Raw genomic sequence first — 7,845 nt, forward strand, 5'->3', positions numbered from 1 at the left:
GGCGTCGGTGGGCGTGGCTTCAGTCCGCTTCAGCGCACAGTATCTTATGACAAGTAAGTTAATGCAATTTGCAGTATTATTTCAACATTAACTATAATTTATCAATTGTAAATTAATTATATGAATGTATAGCAAACATATAGGTAAACGTATACCGTTAATATGATAAACTATGACTAGAGATTACATTTTTTTAAACCTTTTACTAGTCAGACTGATAAATAACTTGGAATTAAGATTTTATACTAACTGTTCGTGTAAACCGAACCACACATTTAACTACTAGGCTTTATCATAATTATATATTAAATACATATTAGTATTAGTATTTATTTTTATATTATTTTTACAATTCCGTTTATATTATAATCGTCAATGTCCTGTTTGGACCGGATGCAGCTGAAGTGAAGACATATGTGCTGTGGACCTGCTAGTTCGAAGCGACTGTAATGTGAAAGGTAAGTTATACTGCTGTTTAATCGAATTTTTAAAAAGTTTATGGCTCGCGTTGGCTTGTTTGTGCATGTTTTGTAAGCGCATCAGAGCTCGTTTTACAGTTTTAAACCAGCTAGTGCGTGATGCTAACGGTGCTAGCGAATTTCTACTGATTCATTGAATACATTCAGATTCAGATTTTTCACCTTTAACTTACTTTCATTTGCAATACAGTTTTAACTGTATTGCAAAATAGCATAGTTGTAATAATAATCTGCTGGGTTTAAAGAGATTAATAAACAAAGAGATCCAGATGTGCACGTTTTACTCCTGAATAGTAACTTGCACTATCAGTCAAACGTTTTTGAACAGTTAATGACCACGTTAATCCGAACAGTAGGATGAAGACCATCCGCGTGGATTGTAGACCTCACCTATGCTTATTTGCTTTGAGGAACATCTATCCTGGTGAAGAAACCACTTATGATTTTGGTGATTAAGAGTAGCAATGGCGATGCACGGTATGAAAACCTTTACAATAACTAATTATTAAATAATTATTTATTGAATTATATTAAAGGTGGAAAGTATTAATTGTCACCATTGTAAAATTAATGACTTTTTACGTATTACATTACGTGTGTGCTCATTACAGTACGTCAGTTTGTGTGAAGCTTTACACCTGTGTTATGAGGACACCTGTTTTATGAGGACCATCATCACATATTCTTGATGTTGGACTTGACTGAAGAATCTCAGTGTGTTGTGTTAGTTTGACAAAAGCCTGGTTTATGAGGACACTGGTTATTACCAGGACAATGGGCTGCATCTATATGAAATATTGGGATTATTTACATCTCGCTGTGGTCAATATGATATTGAAAACTCAGTAGTTCTCAAAATTGGTAAAAAGTAGGTCCCCCTTGATTCCATTTGGCTTTCATTAAGTAATATTAAAACTATATATAAAGAGTAACTTTATAATATTTCTATGCCACATTATTTTTTTATTTGCTTTCTCCAAGATTGCATATTATCTATTCACCAGATCAGGGTTGGGGAACGTTGGTCCTGGAGGGCCAGTGTCCCTGCAGAGTTCAGCTCTAATCAAACACACCTGAACCAGGTCTTCAGGATAAAGGTTGGTATTTTTTTTTTTTTTTGGACACCGGCCCTCCAGGATCAAGGTTCCCCACACCTGCACTAGATGATAGATGAGAATCTGTGTCTGACCAACCTAAAGAAACTTTAAAGGTATGTGAGAAGATAGATATCTGAGAAGACTGAGGTATTGAGTTACCTATGTCCCGGTAATAACTAGTGTCCTCATAAACCAGGCTTTTGTCAAACTAACACAACACACTGAAATTTTTCAGTCAGGTCAAACATCAAGAATATGTTATGATGGTCCTCATAACACAGGTGTCCTCATAACACAGGTGTAAAGCTTCACACAAACTGACGTACTGTAATGAACACAAATGTCATGCATAAAAAGACATTAACCCTCTGGGGTCTGAGGCCTCTCAGCCACTTTCGGGGTAGTCTGACATGCCTTGACATTTTAAAATATTTCACCTATCTAAAAAACATTTATCCCAGAATGTTACATGTGCTTTTATTCAGCACAAACTCAGCACCAATAATCTGAGACCACTTAAAATGTTATTCTATTTTTTGTTAATATCAACTTTAAACATATACTTGTCAAAAACCTATTTTCAGACATGCTGAGAAATTGTAAAAAATCACATTATAGACATTTCTAGCTAAGACTTTTGAGCTCTGAAGCTTATAGACACAGGGGTTGGCTACACACAGGTGAAAGAGACATTCTGAAATTTTATGTGGTTTGGTTACTAAAGTGTTAGAACTTTGGAGTGACACTCTTTTTCTCAAAGTCAGTGGCCTGTACAATGAATAATGATGACATAGGTATCCTCACACCTGTAGTAGTTTGCATGCTGTCAATGGCCCATCAGTCTGGAATGTCACTGCACCCCACACCCATCACTTTGGAAAGGCAGTTTGAAACGCAAGAAAAGTAGCAACAATAAAATCCCCTTCACAGTTTGAAAAATTAAAAACTGTGACCATATAAATATAGAAAGAGATAAATATGATGCAATGACTATTATTAACACTCGGAACGAGGGCATCGTCGACCGCGTATCTTTCTCGTCTATTTCAGTTTATATCTCGCTGAAATCATTATGTAGAATCATGAAAAAAAACACTAAAGCTATGCGGATGACACCCAACTCTACCTCACTACAAAGCCCTCAGCCACTTTACCACCCACTACTCTCATTGATTGTATTGCTGAAATAAAATCCTGGTTTACTCTTAACTTTCTTAAACTTAACAGTGATAAAACTGAGGTTATCCTCATTGGTAGTAAATCCACATTATCCAAAACTAACAGTTTCTCTATCATAGTTGATAACTCCTCCATTTCACCATCCCCGCAGGTTAGGAGTCTGGGTGTCATCCTTGATAGCACACTATCATTTCAATCACACATTAATAACATTACCCGGTCAGCTTACTTTCATTTAAGAAATATTAATCGTCTCCGTCCATCTCTTACCCCCTATTCTGCAGCCATTCTTGTTCACAGTCTAGTGACTTCCCGTCTAGACTACTGCAATTCACTTCTCTTGGGTCTCCCTCACAAGTCCCTTCGTAAACTTCAACAAGTCCAGAATTCAGCTGCCCGAATTATTACCCGAACCCCATCTGTCCACCACATCACTCCTGTTCTTCAGCAGTTACACTGGCTCCCTATACAGTTCCGTATCCAGTTTAAAGTCCTCTTGCTGACATTCAAAGCCATCCACAACCTTTCTCCCCCCTATTTATCTGACTGGGATTGCCTCCCATCTCATCTTAGAAATATGGACTCATTTCCTCATTTCAAATCTGGACTCAAAACCTATCTGTTCAAACAAGCCTATTCATTGTAAACTCCTTTTATTTGTCATTTATATTCATTTTAATGTATTTCTTGCATTGTACCTTTTGTAGTGTGTATAAATTTTTATGTATGCCTGTACGGTGACCTTGAGTGTCAGAAAGGCGCCTTTTTAAATAAAATGTATTATTATTATTATTACTAAATCCATAATGCATCTTCTTTTCAAAACTTCCATTGTCGGAAGTATTAAAGTTTTTAAAATTAGGTTAAATAGGCAAAAAACTAAACCGTATGACCTTTCTTTGTTTTACTTGCGTCGGGAGCGTGTAGAAATGCTCTCAGCTGAAGATCGCTATTCACGTTCTAAATACGCTGCGTTTGAACCGGCGATCGTGTGATTGCAGGCACACAGGCTTAGCCCACTGAGCCATGAACACAGGTATGAGCTTTGCTGCTGAAAGTGGCAACACTGGCACAAAGCTTCAGCGGCAGACGCTTAAGTCAGTCACTCTTGTTCTTTCTATTAGTATCACGAAGCTGTAAAAATATATTTAGTTTCTACCTATATATATTTGAAAAGTAGACCGTCCAAGGTTTCTGAGGGTGTTTTTTAAATGTGTATATGACTAAAACTCGCAGAGTTATTTAAACGTTTTGGTGAAATTTCTGTCAGGTCCCGCCAGCGGGACCACCGACCCCAGAGGGTTAACATTGCATTGGGTAATATTTAAATATTGAAATATTGATTTGAAAAATAAATATTGTGCTTTTATTTGTACATTATCATGTTAAAATAAAAGCAAGGTTATGAAATTATTTTAAATCATTATTTCATTACATTAACAACTTGCTGTCTATACATTTATTCCTTGAATATATTTCTCACATTCTGTTGGATTGATATTGTTTTATAGCTCTTAGAGAAAGTGTTTCTGTATGTAAAGTGTTTTAATGATTTAATTTAGTTAATAGAAGTTAATTGATAATGAAAATCTATTTATGACATCATTTTTGACAAGCATCCTCATTTTACAGCATTTTTACTAGGGGTGTAAATCACAGCTTTCCTTGCGATAAGATACAATATCGATTATTTTTAATACCTCAGAAATTCCCACGATACGATACAATTCGATTCATTTCGATACTGGGGATAGTAGTCGAAATGATGAAATTTCACACAATCCTTTACATTTCAATGAATTAAAAAAGGCAAATATAATTAGCATTTTATCATATTTTGTGAACTGAAAACAAAATCTAGTGTAGTCAAGTATGTCCCATAAATCAAGCAAAATAAAGTGCATTTAAATTTTAAATTGTTTCATCTAGTCCTGTGTATTTAAGTCCACCTCAGAGTCTGTCGCCCAGATCTGTCATTGAAGTTTTCCCTGTGTTATGTGCTGTGCTTGCAATAACAAGGTTCCCGCAGGGTCTTAAAAAGTCTTAAGTCTAAAATTCAGAAAGTTAAATTTAAGGCCTTAAAATGTCTTAAAAATGCCTTGCTTGGTCCAGCTCCCCATTCATTTTTATACCCTTTCTTAAATTTAATAGAATTAAATTGGAGGCTAACTAGGCGACTCGGTAGCTTGCAGCAGCTGGTGCGGTTGAACGCATCATCCATCCTCTATTTTTTTATGCCATACGATCTACACACACTACCTTTGCAATAGACCAGTAGGTCGCGATCGACGTATTGGGCGTAGACCATGTATACGTCGGAGTGGATCATGAAAACAATACTGAAACAGGCAAGAAAATAAAAACACATGTATCGATATTTATGCAGTCACATCGATGCATCGGATCGTTTGCTGTTGAATCGATATATTGGTACCAATCGATGTATTGTTACACCCCTAATTTTTACACAATTGCCTAAAACGATTAACAGTACTATGGTTTTGCAGGTAGGTTTCTTGAAGCCTTCTGGATTTAGCCCATCTCAGTTTGTTCCATTTCTTCATGTCATTCCAGACAGACTGGATCTCTGTGTGGAGCACTGGCTGTTGTCAAACTCCTTGTTAAAACAAAAATCTCACTGGATTATTATAGTTAATGGCAAATTGAATGTTTGGAAATGTAAACTGATATTTCCTACTGACACACACTACAGCAAAAGATAAAAATAACTGACTTAAAAGCATTTTTAGCTGGTGAAATTTTGGCAACCACTGTATATTTTAGTGTATCAGAATATAACTGAAATTATGGATGTCAGTATTGTCTTTCTAGCCTGTACCAATAAGTTCATGGTATCAACAATAATCATTTTCATGTTAAAGAGATATTTCATCTTGTATTGTGAGAACTTGTCCTCTTGTGTCAACACAGCACTCATGTGTCGTGGTGCTCTCGTGAACTAGCTCTCTGGGCCTTGAACATGGTAGTTGTGTTGGCTGTTAGTGGAGGGACATGAACCTTTCAGCTTTTATTATAAATATCTTCATTTGTGTTCTGAAGTTGAGCAAAAGTCTTACAGGTTTGAAACAACCTAAGTACAACTACTTATTGACTTGAATTGAAAATTAATTTTCATTTTTGGGTGAACTCTCTTTAAAGCCAAAAACTGATAAATGTTTGAATTTAAGTTTAAAAAATAATGTTTAGCAGGCAATATCCTTATATCCAATATGTTATTTGTAATGTTGTTTTTCTGTTTGACTTCTGAGGTTCCTGATCATTATATAACTGATTTATTGCAGCTGTTCAGGAGATGCCCATTAAGAAAACCTCTGTTCCTCAAGGTACCAGGGTTAAAATTACAATACTACTATCAATGTACAGTGGAATCAAAATTGGAGACCAATCTATAAATATTTGATTTTTTTTTCTTCCGAGATATACTGTTAATCTTTATCACTTAAAATTTGAAGGAACATTAGCTGTAGTATATATATGTATATGTATGTATAAAAATATTTTGTTGAAAACATAGTGATCAAAGTTAGGGAACAGTAACCACTGTAGCAGGAAAGATTACAGCTAAAATTGGAGGGTTACAACTGTCACAAATGAGTAGGAAGCATAGAGGCCCCTGTTTTGAGTGACATGCTCATCAGCAAAAGGTGAGTCTAGCCTTTTCACTCTTTGTGCTGATGAGAGGTTTGGGGGGGACTTGACTGAATTACTGTTATTGTAAAGATGCAGTATTCAAGAAATCACAGATTTGGAATGATCAATTTCTCTTGCAGTGAAAATTAGAGTAATGCTGCCAGTTAAATAGGGTTTGTCATTTTATTTATATATATATATATATATATATATGTGTATATATGTATGTGTATATATGTATATATATATATATATATATATATATATATATATATATATATGTGTATATATGTGTATATATATATATGTATAAAAAATATTAGGGCTGTCAAAATTAACGGGTTAACGTGGATTAATAGAGAGTTGTAGTTTTATACTGTTTAAGCACTACTTCTCATTTGTGGCTCATTAAATCGGTCGCACACACTATACCATCCAACTTATCTGTGGATGTGTTGCTACGGAGTTTTACACATAAAGCACCGAACGTAATGTGTTATCAACTGATATTGCTAACAATGGCAATTAACTGGGCTAGAATTGGATTTCATGATTAGTCGGATTATTTGTCAGATTTACGGTAGTTCGTGCTAATTGTAAGTGAACTAGGATAAAGACCATTTAAACTGAGGTACCTTAAATCTGACAAGTTGTCCGGCTAAGCAAAAAATCTTGCTTTTTGATATGGGTCCATGGTATTGCACTTCTGTGGCAGATGGAATGCATCCGACTCGTGTTCAAGATGTTCAATTAACATGTTAAGTGCATATATATTCCCTTTTTTCTTGAGTCTGTTTGCTCATCCAAAATGAAATGTGATTAATATAGATTAAAAATGAATGATATTATCTTGAAAAGAAACTCAAAATAAGTGATGTAACATCCTGTTCTCGTTTACCCTTCTATTAAGATAAGCACTTTCGTTGTTGTTTTAGGTATTTTTCATAGTGCAGTGCTTAAGAACGTTACTCTAGAAATCTCAAAGTATAGCTTATGGGGAGCAGTCCTGTCCTTTTGTCACTCTCATGTTGTTCCAAACACACATGGACCTCTTCATCGGAACAGAAAGGAGATGTTTAGCAGACTGTTTTGGTCAGTGTCATCCTCAAACACCCCTGATATTCACTGTATGGAGAAGGTGTAATGTGAATGGTGTTGGTGTCTGAAGCTGTGGCTGTCTGAAATGTTCTGCTGAACATCTCCTTTCTGTTCCACTGGAGAGTTCACAACATCTTTTAAATGTTTTGCAAATGTTTTCACAGTTTTTAAGTTTTGTTTACATTCTTGCCATTTTAATAATGGCAAAACATTTTTGTTTTATTTTATTTTATTTTTTAAGACTCTGCAAGTGTTTTATTGTTCATGTGTTGAAATTTGTTGATGTCATTTTTCTCCCTAAAATGGCATGCCATGCTTATAAAACATGCTAAACTGAAAGG

At 35.2% G+C, this 7,845-nt stretch overlaps 1 long non-coding RNA gene across 1 annotated transcript; it reads left to right on the plus strand.

The window, feature by feature from the left end:
- The first annotated feature begins 138 nt into the window (after positions 1-138).
- On the plus strand, positions 139-3,555 carry LOC140588673 (uncharacterized). Its single transcript, XR_011989826.1, has 2 exons — positions 139-1,489; positions 1,623-3,555. It is a non-coding gene; the product is annotated as an uncharacterized lncRNA (long non-coding RNA).
- The last annotated feature ends 4,290 nt before the right edge of the window (positions 3,556-7,845 follow it).

Source organism: Paramormyrops kingsleyae, chromosome 4, assembly GCF_048594095.1.
Source record: "Paramormyrops kingsleyae isolate MSU_618 chromosome 4, PKINGS_0.4, whole genome shotgun sequence".
NCBI classification, from domain to species: domain Eukaryota; kingdom Metazoa; phylum Chordata; class Actinopteri; order Osteoglossiformes; family Mormyridae; genus Paramormyrops; species Paramormyrops kingsleyae.